Here is an 18,449-nt window from a genome sequence, read left to right on the forward strand (position 1 = left end):
TTGTGTTCATGTCCTCTATTCTATACCATTGATCTAACTGTCTATTTTGGTGCCAATACCATCCCGTTTTTGTTACTATTGCTTTGTAGTATAGTTGAAGTTCTGGTATAGTGATACCCCTTACTTCACTCTTCCTGCTAAGTATTGCTTTAGCTATCCTGGGTTTCTTATTCTTCCAGATGAATTTCATGATTGCTTGCTCTGTTTCTGAAGCCAATATCACCCTGATACCTAAGCCAGAGAGAGACATATCGAGGAAAGAAAATTTCAGACCAATATCCTTAATGAACATTGATGCAAAAATTCTCAACAAAATATTAGCAAATCACATGCAAAAATATATTAAAAAGATAGTGCACCACGATCAAGTGGGTCTTATCCCAAGGATGCAAGTTTGGTTCAACATTTGGAAATCAACAAATGTCATTCAACATATCAACAGAGTTAAAGTCAAGAATCACACGATTATTGCAATAGATGCAGAAAAAGCATTTGATAAAATATAGCATCCCTTCATGCTCAAAACACTAGAAAAAATAGGGATAGTGGGAACCTTCCTTATCATTGTAAAGGCCATTTATGCTAAGCCCATGGCCAATATCATTCTAAATGGTGAAAATCTGAAAGCATTCCCCCTAAAAATTGGAACAAGGCAGGGATGCCCTCTTTCACCACTTCTATTCAACATTGTCCTCAAAACTGTAGCCAGAGTAGTTAGACAGACCAAGGAAATTAAAGGGATACGAATAGAAAAAGAAGAACTCAGACTATCCCTATTTGCTGATGACATGATCATATATTTAGAGGAACCAGAAAATTCCACCAGAAAACTTTTAGAACTCATAAGTAAATTCAGTAAAGTAGCAGAATATTTTTTATTCGTATTTGTCTTCTCTATTTTTCTTTTCTGATTTTCTTCTGTCTTTTTTGTAAGTTACTCAAATGCTTAATTTAACTATAGTGTTTTTGAGTGTACCCTTTTTTATACATTGCTTAGTGGTTTCTCTGGGAATTTACATTATATAAAACTTATATGTTCTAATTATTTTATCATTTTAGTCCTTCAAACAAAATATGCAAATATTATTTCCCTTTAAGGAATCCATTAAAATAGAAACTGTGATTACTCTCTGACCATTTTGTCCTCCTCATGAAGTAGACCCACAGGAAAAGATAGGTGGTACTTTTCTAACCAGAATAACTGATAATGATTTTCTTGAGCATTTGTGGTTCCTACTACATGATTAGGACAGGAAGTGATGTGTCTTAAACTTAAGGCATGGACTTGGATATTTCTTAGTATTTCTATGAAGAGTAATAAGTATTAAAGAGAAAGCTTAGTCATTATAACACAAAAAGATCAGGATAACTAACAATTCAGACCTGTATGGATGAAGATCAAAGACATTATACCAGAACTGCCAAACAGATAGCCTATGTAAGGGAAATATAGAATGGGTAGTAGAGAGTGGGGAAGATGACCTTCAATTATATCCTTGGGACAACATACATTATTGGAGGCTGTATCTTGTTTCACTACATTTCTACTCAAATATTTTCAACTCACAACTGATCACCACCTTGAAGGAATTCTTTATTATAAAATGTATGCACACCCTATATGGAAAGGACTGAGGCTGGATTCATTTTAACAATAATAACAAATATAGGCCCCATATTATAGTTGAAAAGCTGGATAAAATTAGAAATTACAAATGGATCTGAATGACAGAATGCATGGATTGTATTGACAGAAGGCATTGGATTGCAACTTTATGCATCTCCCCAGACAGCCTCTTTCTTTCTGAAGGTATCACCTGACCCCAGAACCATGGCACTACCACTGATTGCCTCACCCCTATTGGTGGTAGTAGGGGTTGCCACTTAGCATACAGAAGAACGAATGTGTGTGTGCTACATGAACATCTGTGCCAAATTCCCCGAGATGGTTGAAATCCCAGTTGAAGCCTCAGACATGCATGGACTGGAAACAGACAAACTCATATAACATTCATAATCAGTCATGATGTAGTAGAGAATGACTACATGCCAAATCCCAAAATAGTGAAACTAATTTTAATGTATCTTCTTATGAATATTTTGACTAAAAAGTGCATAGATCACTTCTGTTATTGTTGTGAGCTTTGCTTTGATAGTTGCGATTTTTCAATGGTTCATAACCTTGAGGCCATAAGTATTTTTATAATTTCCTATTTTGTAGGAAAAAAATATACTCATTCACTTAAAGTTTAAACCCTTTGACATCTGCTATTGACCTTACTTGTTAATGGTTTTATCATTAACACACTTTCCATGACCCCCCTGATAAAACTTTGATGAATTTGCATGAAAGGCTGCACAGATGTTTAGAATTATGAATTCATAATTTCATCCTCCTTCTGAAATGCTACTAATGAGTATAGTCATTCATGTCTTAATAACAGGGATACATTCCAAGGAATATGTAGTTAGGTAACTTCATCATTGTGTGAACAAATATAGGTGGTGCAGCTCAATCAACATGGCTTTTTTTTTGTTTTACTAGGGATTTTTTTTTTGTTGGTGGTACCTTTGGTACTTTTTTTTGTTGGTGGTCCTTTTATGCATTTAATTTGAGACAGGGTCATGCTAAATTGCAGAGGTTGGTCTAAATGTGAGATCCCCCTGCTTCAGTCTCCTGATTATTGAGATTACAGGCATGTGCCACCACACACAGCTTCAACATGGCCCCTTAATTAGTCAAGAAATTCAGTAAGCAAGACAAGCAAGGTTGCTTCCAGCACAACACTGCGTACAGTTTTACAGTAAACCTTTTTTATAAGTAGGAGTACAGTCTAAAAAATTTACAAAACTATAATAAATACATTAACAGTGGCCTAGTCTTTCATTGTCACTGTTAACTTGCTACACTCTTATATGACTGGCGGTGCACTAAGAATGCACTGTGCTTTGATGTTAGGGCAGAGGGACACTAGGCAATGGGGATTTTTCAGCTCTACTGTAATCTTATGGGGCAATGTCATACATACAGCCTGTTATTGGCTGACAAATCATTCTGTGGTGCATGACTATAAAATAAATGAGCACATGAGCAAGTTATAAAAGATTAACTTTAAAGCACAAATCCAAATCTTGATTTTCCACAATACCAAACTCATAGTGGGGAATCAGGGAGGGGAACAGCAAGGTCCATGAGGGACTCAGTAATGAGACCCCTGAGGTAGAAACTTCTGGAGGGCACTCCATGGAGGGTGTAGAGGAACACCTTCAGTTTCCCCACAGAAGTCACTGGCCCCTCAAGAAGGAGACTTTGACCCTGAGAAGTCTGACCAGTGCTGCCTTCATGTTCTTGTTTCTCAGGTTATAACTGAAGGGGTTCAGCAAGGAAGTCACAACTGAGTATGTGACTGCAGCTGCTGTATCATCCACCAGGGGATTAGAGGAAGAGGATGAGGGACACAGATAAGCCCTGATCACTGTCTCAAAGAACAGGGCAACCACAGAGAGGTGTGAGTCACAGGCAGAGAAAGCCTTGAACCTTCCCTGGGCAGAGGGAAATCTAAGGATACTGACACAATCTGCATATAAGAGACCAGGATTAGCACGAAGGGGATTAAAATAATTGCACCACCCAAGAAGAGAAGTACAAGTTCATTGACCTGGGTATCAGAGCAAGAGATCTTCATCAAGTGTCATACATCATGGAAGAAATTAGGAATAGTCTTCTTAGAGCAGAAGGAAAGCCAGAATATGAGGAAGGAGTGGGTCATAGCCACAAAATTAGTGAAGGTCTAGCAGGTAATCATGATGAACATGCAGTGCTGGAAGTTCATGATCACTGCATAGGGGAGAGGGTGGAAAATAGCCATGAAGTGGCCATAGGCCACTGTGACCAGGAGAGAGATGTCCATGTCCCCCAAAGCTGAGAAGAAGTAGAGCTGGGTCAAGCATCCTACATAGGAGATGGACTTCCTCTTGGTGTGGATGTTCAACAGGGCCTTGAGCATAGTGATGGAGATGAACAGGATGTCTGCACATGAGAGGCTGGTGAGAAAGAAGTACATAGGGGTGTGGATTTGTGTGTCAGCACCAATGGCCAAGACAACGAGCAGTTTCCCAGCCACAGTGATCACATACAGGCACAGGAAAATCAGGAAGAGGATGTGCTGCTGCTCTGGTCTCTCTGAGAGTCCCCAGAGGAGGAACTCAAAGCTGTTGGTTTGATTCCCTCCTGCCATGATCCCAGAGGTCAGAGAAAAAGATCTTTAATAAACTCTATTAAAAGTATGTAAAAACATTTCACTTTATATGATTACTGAGCATGCCATCCTCTGAACTCTAGAGAAGAAGGAAAAATAACAATGTATTTGACAATGTATTAACCACCTACTATGCATGCAGTAAAGTTTTATTAAAGCCTACTAAATACTCTATGCTAGAAAGTATGGGGAACACAATTTAAGATACTTGAAATAGGTTTCTTCTTTGATTTCTCTACTTTCTTATCTGTTCCAATTTTATTGGGGTGTACTTTCTCTTTAGTGGTACTCTCAGAAGTGTCAAAAATCTGTTCATACATTCATTCATTCAGTCTGCATATGTAGAGTACCACCTATGAATCTGATATAGTGTTGGATAAATACCATAAAGTGGCAATACTTTACCTCAGGGGATTTTTCAATCTAATGGAATGGACATAACTGCATATATTAATGTCTTATAAAATTTTGATTCAGAGTCCCCTATCCATTCAAACTACCCTCGGACCTCAGGTTGGATCTGTTCTGCCTCCAGCATGTCCAAAGTCAATATTCTGAAGACAAAATTTCCTATTCTTCCAGAAACAAAATTCTATTCTTCCAGAAACCAGCATTCAACAATCAAACTATTTAGTAAAGACCCTTAAGCACACAAAGGTGTCAGTGAAACAGCCAAGAAGAAATCAGAATCTCTAGTCTCCAGAATCTTAAAACTGTTGCATACATGTGCATGAACAGTCACACAGTTTGTGGTACAAACAGACCAAGGCAGAATCAGGAGACTTCTGGGACTAAATGTAGTTGAGAATTTTACAAGAAGGGTGTGGACAACATAGTGAAACAAACCCTTGAACAAAGGCCAGGAGGAAGGAAGCACTGAACAGGCCCAGCATGGGAAACAGATGCTTTGAGCATGAGTTGGAGTGATAACTCACTGATGTAAAGTGGGAAGAGATCATCTTTGGAAAAGCTCTGAACTGAAAGCAAAGAACCTGGAATCTTAGAGGTTATAAAAAGACCCTAAAACTATTTGAGCAGGTAAAGACATCAGGGCCAATACAGGAAAATCCTGTTCCCCTCCCATGTGTGGAACTGACAGAGATATGGAGTTGGATAGTTAGATGGAGACAAAAAATATTCCTTTATCACTAAAAGAGAATAGGTTGGAGAATGTGTCTTAGTTGTGAAAGTTTTAGTACTCCCTGAAAACAAATGTATTTTCTCTTTCATGAAATCAACAAGTAGATCATTTTAGACATAGTTTTTAATAGCACAGGAGGTCAATATAAATAAAAGAACATGACCCCTATATGTAGCATGGCAGAACTCAGGACAAGAAGGATTAAACAGTATGCAGGCTGCCTAGTAAAAGTAAAACCTACATTCACAATTACTAAAAATACAATATCTAGGATATCTTATCTGAACACCAAATAAAACATCAAAATTTTCTTGAGACAGAAACTACAGAAGATGCAGGAAAACACATAAACATATCAACAAAAAGAGACTTAAGTAAATGTTCATCATTTCAAGTCAGAAAAATGATTAAAAAGTAAGGATGAAGAATACTAAGCAAAATAATAAAATATGTGTATGAATGTGTGTACAGGTTTGCATATCACTGATCCAATCATAGTAGTGAACACACTTCACTTTCACGTTCCTGTTGAACATACTTAAAAAGGACAGGTACAAGGCCACAGAGAAAAATTCAAATAACTTCCAAAAAGTAGCAATAATTCAACTAATGTTCTCTGATGAAATTGCAATGAAAATTAATTGTAGTAATTAATAACAAATTAAAATAATAAAAATGACCTTTCAACCTGAAAAAGTGTTTAAATACCTTTATTAAATAACTCATGGATTAGATAATTAGATAATTTAAAAATCTAAATTTCATAAATATACTACAGTTCATTGCCAACTATAGTCACAGGAACTCATTCCTCCTATATGACAGTATGTTGGCTCCTGTTATCCAACCTACCTCCACCCACATCACCCCTACTCTGCCAGCCTCTGGTCATCACAATTCTACATGTGTTGAACTATCACATGGCACCCAGTAAATCCATATATTTATGTGACAATGAAAAATAAAATAATTTATAAAAATATAAATGGCAGAAATTTTAGAAAACAATGACAATAATAATACCAAATATCAGAGGCTATGGTATATTATTAACATGGTAATCAAATGAAAACTCGCATCCTCAAATATTTACATCAGCAAATATAAAGACTAAACTACATGAATTAAGCATCTAATGCAAAAAGGGACAATAAAAATAAACTGAAGGAAGGCAAGGAGAAAACAATTTTTAAGCCAAAATTGTTTTAGAAATCAGAAAACAAAGTAACAACATCAGCTCTTAGGTCTTTTCAACAAATTGTCTTAGAAGACAACTAAGCTCACCCCTAGACCACCACGGCCACCCAACAACAAATGGTTTTAGGATAAGAGAATATCCAGTTTCAAAAGAACAGATTTGAACTCCTGCCTCAGATCACATACAAAATTAATTAAAAATGGATCAAAGTCCTAAGTGTAAGGACTGAATCTGTGGGTGTAATAGGAGAAAGTATGGGCATAGATCTTTGTGACCTCAAATAAGGCAATGGTATCTTAGCTATGACACCAAAACACACACCACAAAATAAAAAGTAGCTAAATTTCACATCATCAGTTTTAAAATACTTTTTTTTTTTTCCAAAGTGATTGAAGTTCATTTCAACATGATAAAAATTACAAGGAACAATATATATATATAGTGGTCATGGATATTTATGCAATGAATAATGTGTCATTGACAGACACAATGGAAGGGACACAGAAGAAAGAAACTTTATAGCCAGAAAAGGCAGACTAGCAATGTTTCCTGCATTTCTGAAAGATGGGTAACAAAACTGTTGAATTTTCTTTTCTTTTTTTTTTATTGTAAACAAATGGGATACATGTTGTTTCTCTGTTTGTACATGGAGTAAAGGCATACCATTTGTGTAATCATAAATTTACATAGGGTAATGTTGTTTGATTCATTCTGTTATTTTTTCCCTTCCCTCCCACCCCTCCCACCCCTCCCACCACTCTTTTCCCTCTATACAGTCCTTCCTTCCTCCATTCTTGCCCCCCTCCCTAACCCTCACTCTAACTCTAACACTAACCCCTCCCATGCCCCATTATGTGTCATCATCCACTTATTAGCTATATCATTCGTCCTTTGGTTTTTTGAGATTGGTTTATCTCACTTAACATGATATTCTCCAATTTCATCCATTTGCCTGCAAATGCCATAATTTTATCATTCTTTATGGCTGAGTAATATTCCATTGTATATATATGCCACAGTTTCTTTATCCATTCATCAATTGAAGGACATCTAGTTTGGTTCCACAATCTGGCTATAGTGAATTGAGCAGCTATGAACATTGATGTGGCTGTATCTCTGTAGTATGCTGATTTTAAGTCCTTTGGGTATAGGCCAAGGAGTGGGATAGCTGGGTCAAATGGTGGTTCCATTCCAAGTTTTCTAAGGAATGTCCACACTGCTTTCCAGAGTGGCTGCACTAATTTGCAGCCCCGCCAGCAATGTATGAGTGTACCTTTCTCCCCACATCCTCGCCAACACCTGTTGTTGCTTGTATTCTTGATAATTGCCATTCTAATTGGGGTGAGATGGAATCTTAGGGTGGTTTTGATTTGAATTTCTCTTATTACTAGAGATGTTGAACATTTTTCCATATGTTTGTTGATTGCTTGTAGATCTTCTGTGAAGTGTCTATTCATTTCCTTAACCCATTTGTTGATTGGATTATTTGCATTCTTGGTGTAGAGTTTTTTGAGTTCTTTATAGATTCTGGAGATTAGTGCTCTATCTGAAGTATGATTGGCAAAGATTTTCTACCACTCTGTAGGCTCTTCCTTTGCATTGCTAATAGTTTCCTTTGCTGAGAGAAAGCTATTTAGTTTGAATCTATCCCAGTTATTGATTCTTGCTTTTATTTCTTGTGCTATAGGAGTCCTGTTGAGGAAGTCTGGTCCTAAGCTGACATGTTGAAAATCTGGACCTACTTTTTCTATTATAATCTGCAGCATCTCTGGTCTGATTCCGAGGTCCTTAATCCATTTTGAGTTTCATTTCATGCATGGTGAGAGACATGGGAAGGACACTCTCAAAAAGGGGGAAAAAACAGCTCATAGAATGTGGGAGAAAATCTAGACCAATCATCTATCTGATGTGGAATTTCAGTCTAGACTATACAAACAGCAATTGCAATTCAATAATAAATGGGCAACAGGTATAATCAGAAAGATTATTAGGTTGGATAACAGGAGCCAAAATATAGTCAAATAAGAGGAATGAGATCCAGTGTTTAATGGCACAGTAGGCGACCATAGTTGGCCACAATCTGTTATATATTTATGAAATTTAGATTTTTGAAATATCTAATTCCTTTGGATCCAAGAGTTATTTAATAAAGGCATTTAAACACTTTTCCAGGTTGAAAGATCATCAGAAAAATGACAGATTACACTCCATTTATGTATGATCTATCAAAATGTATAAATGCATTCTACTGCCAAGTAAAACTAATTAGGACAAAAATATTAAAAAATAATTTAAAAAGAAAAAAAAGCAACTAACAATGATATATATAAGGAACTTGTCCAGATACAAGTTATTCCAAGCAAACTCTCTGGTCCCATACAATGGGGTGCATTTTTCTTTAAGTGAGTCTATACAATCATCTTCTAGGTGTACCTGAACTAATGTTTTAGTATGAAGAAAATAGTGTCTGTGGTTTTGAAGACAACTATGAAGTACAATGGTTTCACATGCAAACAAAAAAGAAAAGGAGGAAAAAAAGCCAGACATATCCACAGTGGGATACCACTCCACACCCTCTAGGATGGCTAGAGTCAGATAACAAGTGTACCAAGGGTGTGGAGAAATCGGAACCCTCAAACACTGCTGGTGGGACTGTAAAACAGCTCAACCTCTTTGAAAAATAGTTTGGCAGTTCCTCAAAAGGCTATGTGTAGAGTTACCCTGTGATCCATCAATTCTACCCCATGGTGTATTCAAGAGACATGAAAATGTACATTCACACAAAAACTTGCCATAAATGTTATTAACCCCATTATTCATAATAGACAAAATTGAAGACAACCAAACATCCTTCAACTGGTAAAAGGATAAAAAAACGTGGCATATTCATCAGTGGAATAATATCTGGCAACAGAAAGGAATGATACATGTTACAACATGTGTGGGTCTTGAAAATATTATACTATGTGAAATCAGCCAGTCACAAAGGACCATACAGTATGACTGCATCTACATGAGTGTTCAGAACATGTAAATCTACATACAGAAATTAGATTAGTGATTGTCAGGGACTGGGAAAGGTAGGCAAGTGAGGGAGATGGCCAAAGAGTGAGAGGTTTCTTTGGGGTGATGAACATTCTTTGAATCCAATAGTGGTGGTTGCTCCATTACTTTATGAATACACTAAAAGCCAATAGCTATATACATGAAAAGAGGAATTGTATGATATGGGGATTACATCTCAATAAAACTTTTAAATTTTCTCATCAGTTTTTTAGTTTCATTTCATTTTAAGAGATAAATAAAAATTGTATGTATTTATGGGGTACAATGTGATGTTTCCATACATGTATACATCACAGAACAAAAGTTATATTTAGGTAGGAGGAAAAAAATCTGGAGATCTATTGCACAGCAAGGTAAATATAGTTAATAATGCACTGTACATTTTATAATAGTTAAGGGATTTGGTAAATAGGGAGGGAGGATGAGCATGAAAAGGGAGGAACTGTGGAATGCAATTGACCAAATTATGCTATGTGCATGTACAAATATAACATGGTGAATTTCACCTATGTATATCTATAATGCACCAATTAAAAAATAATAGGTAAATAGCTTAAAGACCAGTAGAGTAGAGGAAGGATAACCAGGGAGGGAGAGGGGAGGGAAAGAGGAAGGACTGGGGATTGAGGGAGAGCAAATTAAATTCCATACATATATATTATGTCAAAATGAACACCACTATTATGTATAACTCTAATGCACTAATAAAAACATATTTAAAGAGAGGATTTTTAAATTTACTTACCACAGAGAAATGATAAATATTTGCAGTCATGGATATGCTAACTTAACTGAAAATTTTTATCTGAAAACATTTTATTTGAAGAAAATCAATAAAAGAGAGAAGCCACTTGTTAAAGGAAGAGAGAAAGAGAGAGAAGACAAGTAGGCAAAATAAGAAATGACTGGGGGATTGTCTGTCTCTCCCTCTGAAGATGACCCACATTCTCCCTTGAATGGGCCTCTACTTTGCTAAATAAACCTGTATGGGGGGGTTTTTAAGATGGTGGACTAGAGGGCAGCTGCATTTCATGTTGCTCCAGGACTCAGGATTCAAAAGAGGAGAAATTGAGAGACTTGGGACCAACTCAAAGCCGCCGGGTCATCTCTCCCGTTGAGGAGGCATCCCAGATGGGGCGGTAGTCCCAGAAGGCAGGGAATTTTGTGAAGTAGAGTTGCCTGGCAAGACACCCCTCCCCCCTGCTGGAGCAGTGAATACGGACAACTGGGAGCATCGTAGAGGTGGCTGCTCAGCATAGTGCTTGGACTCGGAGCAACCCACCGGGCTTCGGCAGCTGCCCAGAGGAGGGGCTGCATAGCCAGGCGATTAGGTGCAGAGCATGGTCCCAGGACCTAGGTGACTTCTCGGTGGAAGAGCTGCAGAGACAAGCTGAGGGGCGGAGCAAAGGTTCCAGGACTGCAGGCAGCTTCTCTGAGGAGAGGCAGCCTAAGGAGACTCGTCTGCGAAGGGTGAGACTCCCAGGCTCAGGAGGTAGGTCCGGGGCCCTGGGAACATTGCAGAGGAAGACTGCCTAGCCCAGGCGGCAAGACACCCCTCCACCCGCTGGAGCAGTGAACACGGAAAATTGGGAGCTTTGTACAGGAGGCCGCTCAGCACAAAGCTTGGTTTCAGAGCAACCCACCGGGGCTCCAGTGGCTGCCCAGAGGAAGAGCTGTGGCGAGCTACTTGGACTCAGAGCAACCTCCTGAACAACGGTGTGGGGGCTGCCCTGAGGAGGAGGAGGTGTGCAGTGAGTTGCTTGGTCTCCAAGTGACCACACAGAACACCAGGTGGCTGCCTGAAGGAAGAGGCATGCGGCGGGTCGCTGGGGCTCGGAGCATCTGTACAAGGCTCCAGGTGGCTGCTCAGAGGAGGGGCCGCATAGCCAGGCGATTAGGTGCAAAGCACGGTCTGGGGACCTAGGCGGCTTCTTGGTGGAAGAGCTGCACAGAGACAAGCTGAGGGGTGGAGTGAAGGTTCTAGGACTGTGGGCAGCTTCTCTGAGGAGGGGCAGCCTAAGGAGACTCGTCTGTGAAGAGTAAGGCTCCCAGACACAGGAGGTAGGTTCAGGCCCCTGGGAATGTTGTCTGGGAAGGTTGCCCTGCCCAGGCAGTAGTTGTGGATTGAGGGGAACCTCCAGGAGAGGAACTGACCAGCGAGACCTCCCCACCGGGTAAGTCTTCCCTGCTGGGTGAGGTTTTCCCACAAGGACGGTAAAACCAGAGTCACAGGCACAAACAGGCCTTGCCTCAGCCCATAGCCTAGTTCCCCTTTAGTTGACTATTGGTCAACAAGTGGAGGCACCTCTGCCCACTAGCAGGGAATATACCCCACCTGAAGGCCACCACCCCTAGAGAGGCAGCTTCCTTGTGGAGCACCGCATTATCAACTTCCTCCAAGACTTCAGGCAACTGAAGGATAAGAGGGGATATACTAGAAATCTTCAGGGATATTATAAGTCAATAGAGGAAATCTGCAACAACTCAGCAGTCCACTGATACCTGAACAATATGAGAAAACAAGGGAAGAAAATGCCTCAAACAAATCTAGATGTTACACCAATAAAATCCAATGACAGCATGGCAGAAGAAATGACAGAAAGGGAGTTCAGAATGTACATAATTAACATGATAAGGGAAGCAAACGATGAAATGAAAGAGCAAATGCAGGCATTGAATGATCGCAAAAATTGACAGTTAAAAGAGCAAATACAGGAAGCAAAAGATCATTTCAATAAAGAGTTAGAGATATTGAAAAAAAAATAAACAGAAATCCTTGAAATGAAGGAAACGATAAACCAATTAAGAACTCCATAGAAAGCACAACCAATAGGAGAGAACACCTGGAAGATAGAACTTCAGATATTGAAGACAAAATATTTAACCTTGAAAAAAAGTTGAACAAACAGAGAAGATGGTAAGAAATCATGAACAGAATCTCCAAGAACTATGGGATATCATGAAGAGAACAAATTTAAGAATTATTGGGATTGAGGAAGGCTTAGAGAAACAAACCAAAGGAATGAACAATCTATTCAATGAAATAATTTCAGAAAATTTCCCAAATCTGAAGAATGAAATGGAAAATCAAGTTCAAGAGGCTTATAGGACTCCAAATACGCAAAATTACAACAGACCCACACCAAGGCGCATTATAATGAAAATACCTAACATACAAAATAAAGACAGAATTTTAAAGGCTGTGAGAGAAAAGAACCAAATTACATTCAGGGGGAAACCAATACGGATATCAGCAGATTTTTCAATCCAGAACTTAAAAGCTAGAGGGGCCTGGAACAATATTTTTCAAGCCCTGAAAGAAAATGGATGCCAACCAAGAATCTTACACCCAGCAAAACTTACCTTCAAATTTGACATTGAAATAAAATCCTTCCATAATAAACAAAAGCTAAAAGAATTTACAAAAAGAAAGCCAGCATTACAGAACATTCTCAGCAAAATATTCCACGAGGAAGAGATGAAAAACAAAGAAGCAAATCAGCAAAGGGAGGAGCTATCCTAAAGGAACTGTCAAATAAAGGAAGAACCAAGTCATGTCAAAAATAAATAAATAAATAAATAAAATGAGTCAAATGACCGGGAATACAAATCATATCTCAATAATAACCCTGAATATTAATGGCCTGAATTCATCAATCAAAAGACATAGACTGGCAGATTATATTAAAAAGAAAGATCCAATAATATGCTGCCTGCAAGAGACTCACCTCATAGAAAGAGATACACAAAAGGTGAAAAACAAAAGGTGAAAGGATGGGGAAAAACATACCATGCACATGGACTCAGCAAAAAAGCTGGGGTATTCATCCTCATTTTAGATAATGTGGACTTCAAGCCAAAGTTAGTCAGAAGGGATAAAGAAGGACTTTTCATACTGCTTAAGGGAACCATAAATCAGCAAGATATAACAATCATAAATATCCACGCCCCAAACAGTGGCTCATCCATGTATGTTAAACAAATCCTTCTCAATCTCAGAAACCAAATAGACCATAATACAATAATACTAGGTGATTTTAACACGCCTCTCTCACCACTGGACTGATCTTCCAAACAAAAATTGAACAATGAGACCATAGATCTCAATAACACTATCAACAATTTAGACTTAACAGACATTTATAGAATATACCATCCAACAAAGAGTGAATACACTTTCTTCTCAGCAGCACAAGGATCGTTCTCTAAAATAGACCATATATTATGCCACAAAGCTAATGTTAGCAAATACAAGAAGATAGAGACACTACCTCGTATTCTATCAAATCATAATGGATTGAAATTAGAAATAAATGAAAGAGTAAAAAACAGAAATTACTCCAACACCAGGAGATTAAACAATATGCTATTATATGATGAATGGATAACAGAAGATATTAGAAAGGAAATTAAAAAATCTTAGAGGTAAATGAGAACAAAGAAACATCATATCAAAATCTTTGGGACACTATGAAAGCAGTACTTAGAGCAAAGTTTATTTCATGGGGCGCATTCAATAAAAGAAGTAAAACTCAACAAATAAACGACCTAACACTACAACTCAAAGCCCTACAAAAAGAACAGACCAACACCAAAAGTAGTAGAAGACAGGAAATAGTTAAACTCAGAGCTGAAATCAACAAAATTGAAACAAAAGAAATAATACAAAAATTGACAAAATAAATAGTTGGTTCTTTGAAAAAATAAACAAAATTGATAAACCCTTGGCCACACTAACAAAGAGAAGATGAGAGAAAACCCAAATCACTAAAATTCGGAATGAACAAGGAAATATCACAACTGACATGATTGAAATACAAAACATAATTAGAAGCTGTTTTGAGAAACTATACTCCAACAAAATAGAAAATTTCAAAGACATCAACAAGTTTCTAGAGACATATGAATTGCCTAAACTAAATGAGGAGGACACACACAATTTAAATAGACCAATTTCAAGTAATGAAATAGAAGAAGTCATCAAAGCCCTACCAACAAAGAAAAGTACAGGACCTGATGGGTTCTCAACCGAGTTCTACAAAACCTTTAAAGAAGAGCTCATTCCAATACTTTTCAAAGTATTCCATGAAATAGAAGAGGAGGGAACCCTCCCAAACTCATTCTATGAAGCCAATATCACCCTGATACCTAAACTAGACAGAGACACATCAAGGAAAGAAAAATTTAGACCAATATCCTTAATGAACATCAACGCAAAAATTCTCAAGAAAATTTTAGCAAATCACATACAAAAACATATTAAAAGATAGTGCACCATGATCAAGTGGGTTTCATCCCAGGGATGCAAGTTTGGTTCAACATCAGGAAATCAATAAACATAATTCACCATATCAACAGACTTAAAGTCAAGAATCACATGATTATTTCAATAGATGCAGAAAAAGCATTTGATAAAATACAGCATCCCTTCATGCTCAAAACACTAGAAAAAACAAGGATAGAGGGAACATTCTTTAACATTGTAAAGGCCATCTATGCTAAGCCCATGGCCAATATCATTCTAAATGGTGAAAAACTGAAAGCATTCCCCTTAAAATCTGGAACAAGGCAGGGATGCCCTCTTTCACCACTTCTATTCAATATCGTCCTTGAAACTCTACCCAAAGCAATTAGACAGACCAAAGAAATTAAAGGGATATGAGTAGGAAAGAAGAACTCAAACTATCCCTATTTGTTGATGACATGATTATATACTTAGAGGAACCAGGAAATTCCACTAGAAAACTTTTAGAACTCATAAGTGAATTCAGTAAAGTAGTGGGATATAAGATCAATGCTCATAAATCTAATGCATTTTTATACATAAGTGATGAATCTTCAGAAAGACGTTAGGAAAACTACCCCATTCACAATAACTTCGAAAAAAATAAAATACTTGGGAATCAATCTAACAAAAGAGGTGAAAGATCTCTACAATGAGAACTACAGAGCACTAAAGAAAGAAATTAAAGAAAACCTTAGAAGACAGAACGATATCCCATGTTCTTGGATAGGCAGAATTAATATTGTCAAAATGGCCATACTACCAAAAGTGCTATACAGATTCAATGCAATTCCAATTAAAATTCCAATGATGTACCTTACAGAAAGAGAACAAGCAATCATGAAATTCATCTGGAAGAATAAGAAACCCAGAATAGATAAAGCAATCCTTCGCAGGAAAAATGAAGCTGGGGGTATTGCAATACCAGAACTTCAAATATACTACAAAGCAATAATAACAAAAACGGCATGGTATTGGTACCAAAATAGAAAGGTAGATCAAAGGTACAGAATAGAGGACATGGACACAAACCCAAATAAATACAATTTTCTCATACTAGACAAAGGTGCCAGAAATATGCAATGGAAAAAAGATAGCATCTTCAATAAATGGTGCTGGGAAAATTGGAAATCCATATTCAACAGAATGAAACTAAACCCATATCTCTCATTGTGCACAGAACTAAACTCAAAATGGATTAAGGACCTCAGAATCAGACCAGAGACCCTGCAGATTATAAAAGAAAAAGTAGGTACAGATCTTCAACATGTCGACTTAGGACGAGACTTCCTCAACAGGACTCCCATAGCACAAGAAATAAAAGCAAGAATCAATAACTGGGATAGATTCAAACTAAATAGCTGTCTCTCAGAAAAGGAAACTATCAGCAATTCGAAGAAAGAGCCTACAGAGTGGTAGAAAATCTTTGCCAATCATACTTCAGATAGAGCACTAATCTCCAGAATCTATAAAGAACTCAAAAAACTCTACACCAAGAATACAAATAACCCAATCAACAAATGGGCTAAGGAAATGATCAGACACTTCACAGAAGAAGACCTACAAGCAATCAACAAACATATGGAAAAATATTCAACATCTCTAGTAATAAGAGAAATGCAAATCAAAACGACCCTAAGTTTCCATCTCACCCCAATTAGAATGGTGATATCAAGAATACAAGCAACAACAGGTGTTGGTGAGGATGTGGGGAGAAAGGTACACTCATACGTTGCTGGTGGGGCTGCATATTAGTGCAGCCACTCTGGAAAGCAGTGTGGACATTCCTTAGAAAACTTTAATGGAACCACGATTTGACCCAGCTATCCCACTCCTTGGCCTATACCCAAAGGACTTAAAATCATCATACTACAGAGATACAGCCACATCAATGTTCATAGCTTCTCAATTCACTATAGCCAGAGTGTGGAACCAACCTAGATGCCCTTCAACTGATGAATGGATGAAGAAACTGTGGCATATATATACAATGGAATATTACTCAGCCATAAAGAATGATAAAGTTATGGCATTTGCAGGCAATGGATGAAATTGTAGAATATCATGCTAAGTGAGATAAGCCAATCTCAAAAAACCAAAGGAAGAATGATCTCGCTGATAAGTGGATGATGACACATAATGGGGCGTAGGAAGGGTTAGTGTTAGGGTTAGAGTTAGGGTTAGGGAGGGGGGTAAGAATGGAGGAAGGAAGGACTGTATAGAGGGAAAAGAGGGGTGGGAGGGGTGGGGGGAAGGGAAAAAATAACAGAATGAATCAACCAACATCACCCTATGTAAATTTATGATTACACAAATGGTATGCCTTTACTCCATGTACAAACAGAGAGACAACATGTATCCCACTTTTTTATAATAAAAAAATAAAAAATAAAAATAAAAAAAATTAAAAAATAACTGTATTGGCCTCTTTAAAACAGAAGAAAGAAAAAAAAGAAAGGGCAGGGATATATAAATGTATTTTTTTTTTAAATCATAAGACTGCTTTGCTTAAGTCCATGCAAATAAGTGTATAATATCAGATGAAATAAATACTCTATGAAGAAGGCAATACACCAAAAATAACCCTGGAAGGGCTGGAAAGTCTAAGCCAACTACATTTCACAATGGAAAACAAGTCATTGTATTAATCATTTTTCTCTATTAAAGCTGATAGAAAACACCCCAAATCTCAGGAGCTTAAAAAGAGAAAGATTTTTTTGCTCACTTACATTACATATTAACTGAAGTTGTGTGTACCTTGATTAACTGTTTCATGTGCCCACTTCATTCAGGGATCCAAGCTGAAGAATCAGCCCTTCTTTGGGACATGCCTTTCTTAGGTAAAAGAAGAACAGAGCAAGAGAACTTAATAGAAACACAGTAAGTCTTGATGCTTTTGCCTGGAAAGGGCACACATCACGTTCAGGCCAAGAATGGGAGGGTATAATCCTCTTTCAGGAAAGCAAGAAAAAACTGATGACAAAAATACAGTCTGGCCAAGCATGATGGCACACAACAGTAATCCCAGCAGCTCAGGAGGCTGAGGCAGGAAGATCACAAGTTTGAGGCCAGCCTCTGCAACTTACCAAGGCCCTAAGTAACTTAGTAAGACCCTGTCTCAAAATTAAAAATAGAAAGAACTGGGAATGTGGCTCAGTAATTAAGTGCCCTTGGGTTTATCTTCCAGCACCTCCCCAAAAATTAATAAAGAAGGCACAATATCAATAATAACTATACCAAAACAATACTACAGAAGAATCTTACTTTTAAGTATATACACACGTGCACACACACACACACACACACACACACACTCACAAACTCTCAAAAAAATAAAAGCAAAATCCAACAGAACATTTAAAAAATACTACATCTTCACCACAGAGGGGATGATTCCAGGAATGCTGAACTGGTTAAATATAGAAAAATAATATTCTTTCCTTGGGAATGCTGAAAAGACATTTAACACCATTCAACACCCATTTATGTCTTGGAGGACAG

At 37.7% G+C, this 18,449-nt stretch overlaps 2 pseudogenes; both read right to left on the reverse strand.

Annotated features, from left to right (window-relative positions):
- The window catches only part of LOC124979392 (myomesin-2-like), a 347,584-nt pseudogene that overhangs the window by 195,359 nt on the left and 133,776 nt on the right, over window positions 1–18,449 (reverse strand).
- On the reverse strand, window positions 3,286–4,244 carry LOC124979585 (olfactory receptor 1P1-like; annotated as a pseudogene).

The sequence above is a fragment of the Sciurus carolinensis genome, chromosome 3 (assembly GCF_902686445.1).
Source record: "Sciurus carolinensis chromosome 3, mSciCar1.2, whole genome shotgun sequence".
Taxonomy (NCBI): domain Eukaryota; kingdom Metazoa; phylum Chordata; class Mammalia; order Rodentia; family Sciuridae; genus Sciurus; species Sciurus carolinensis.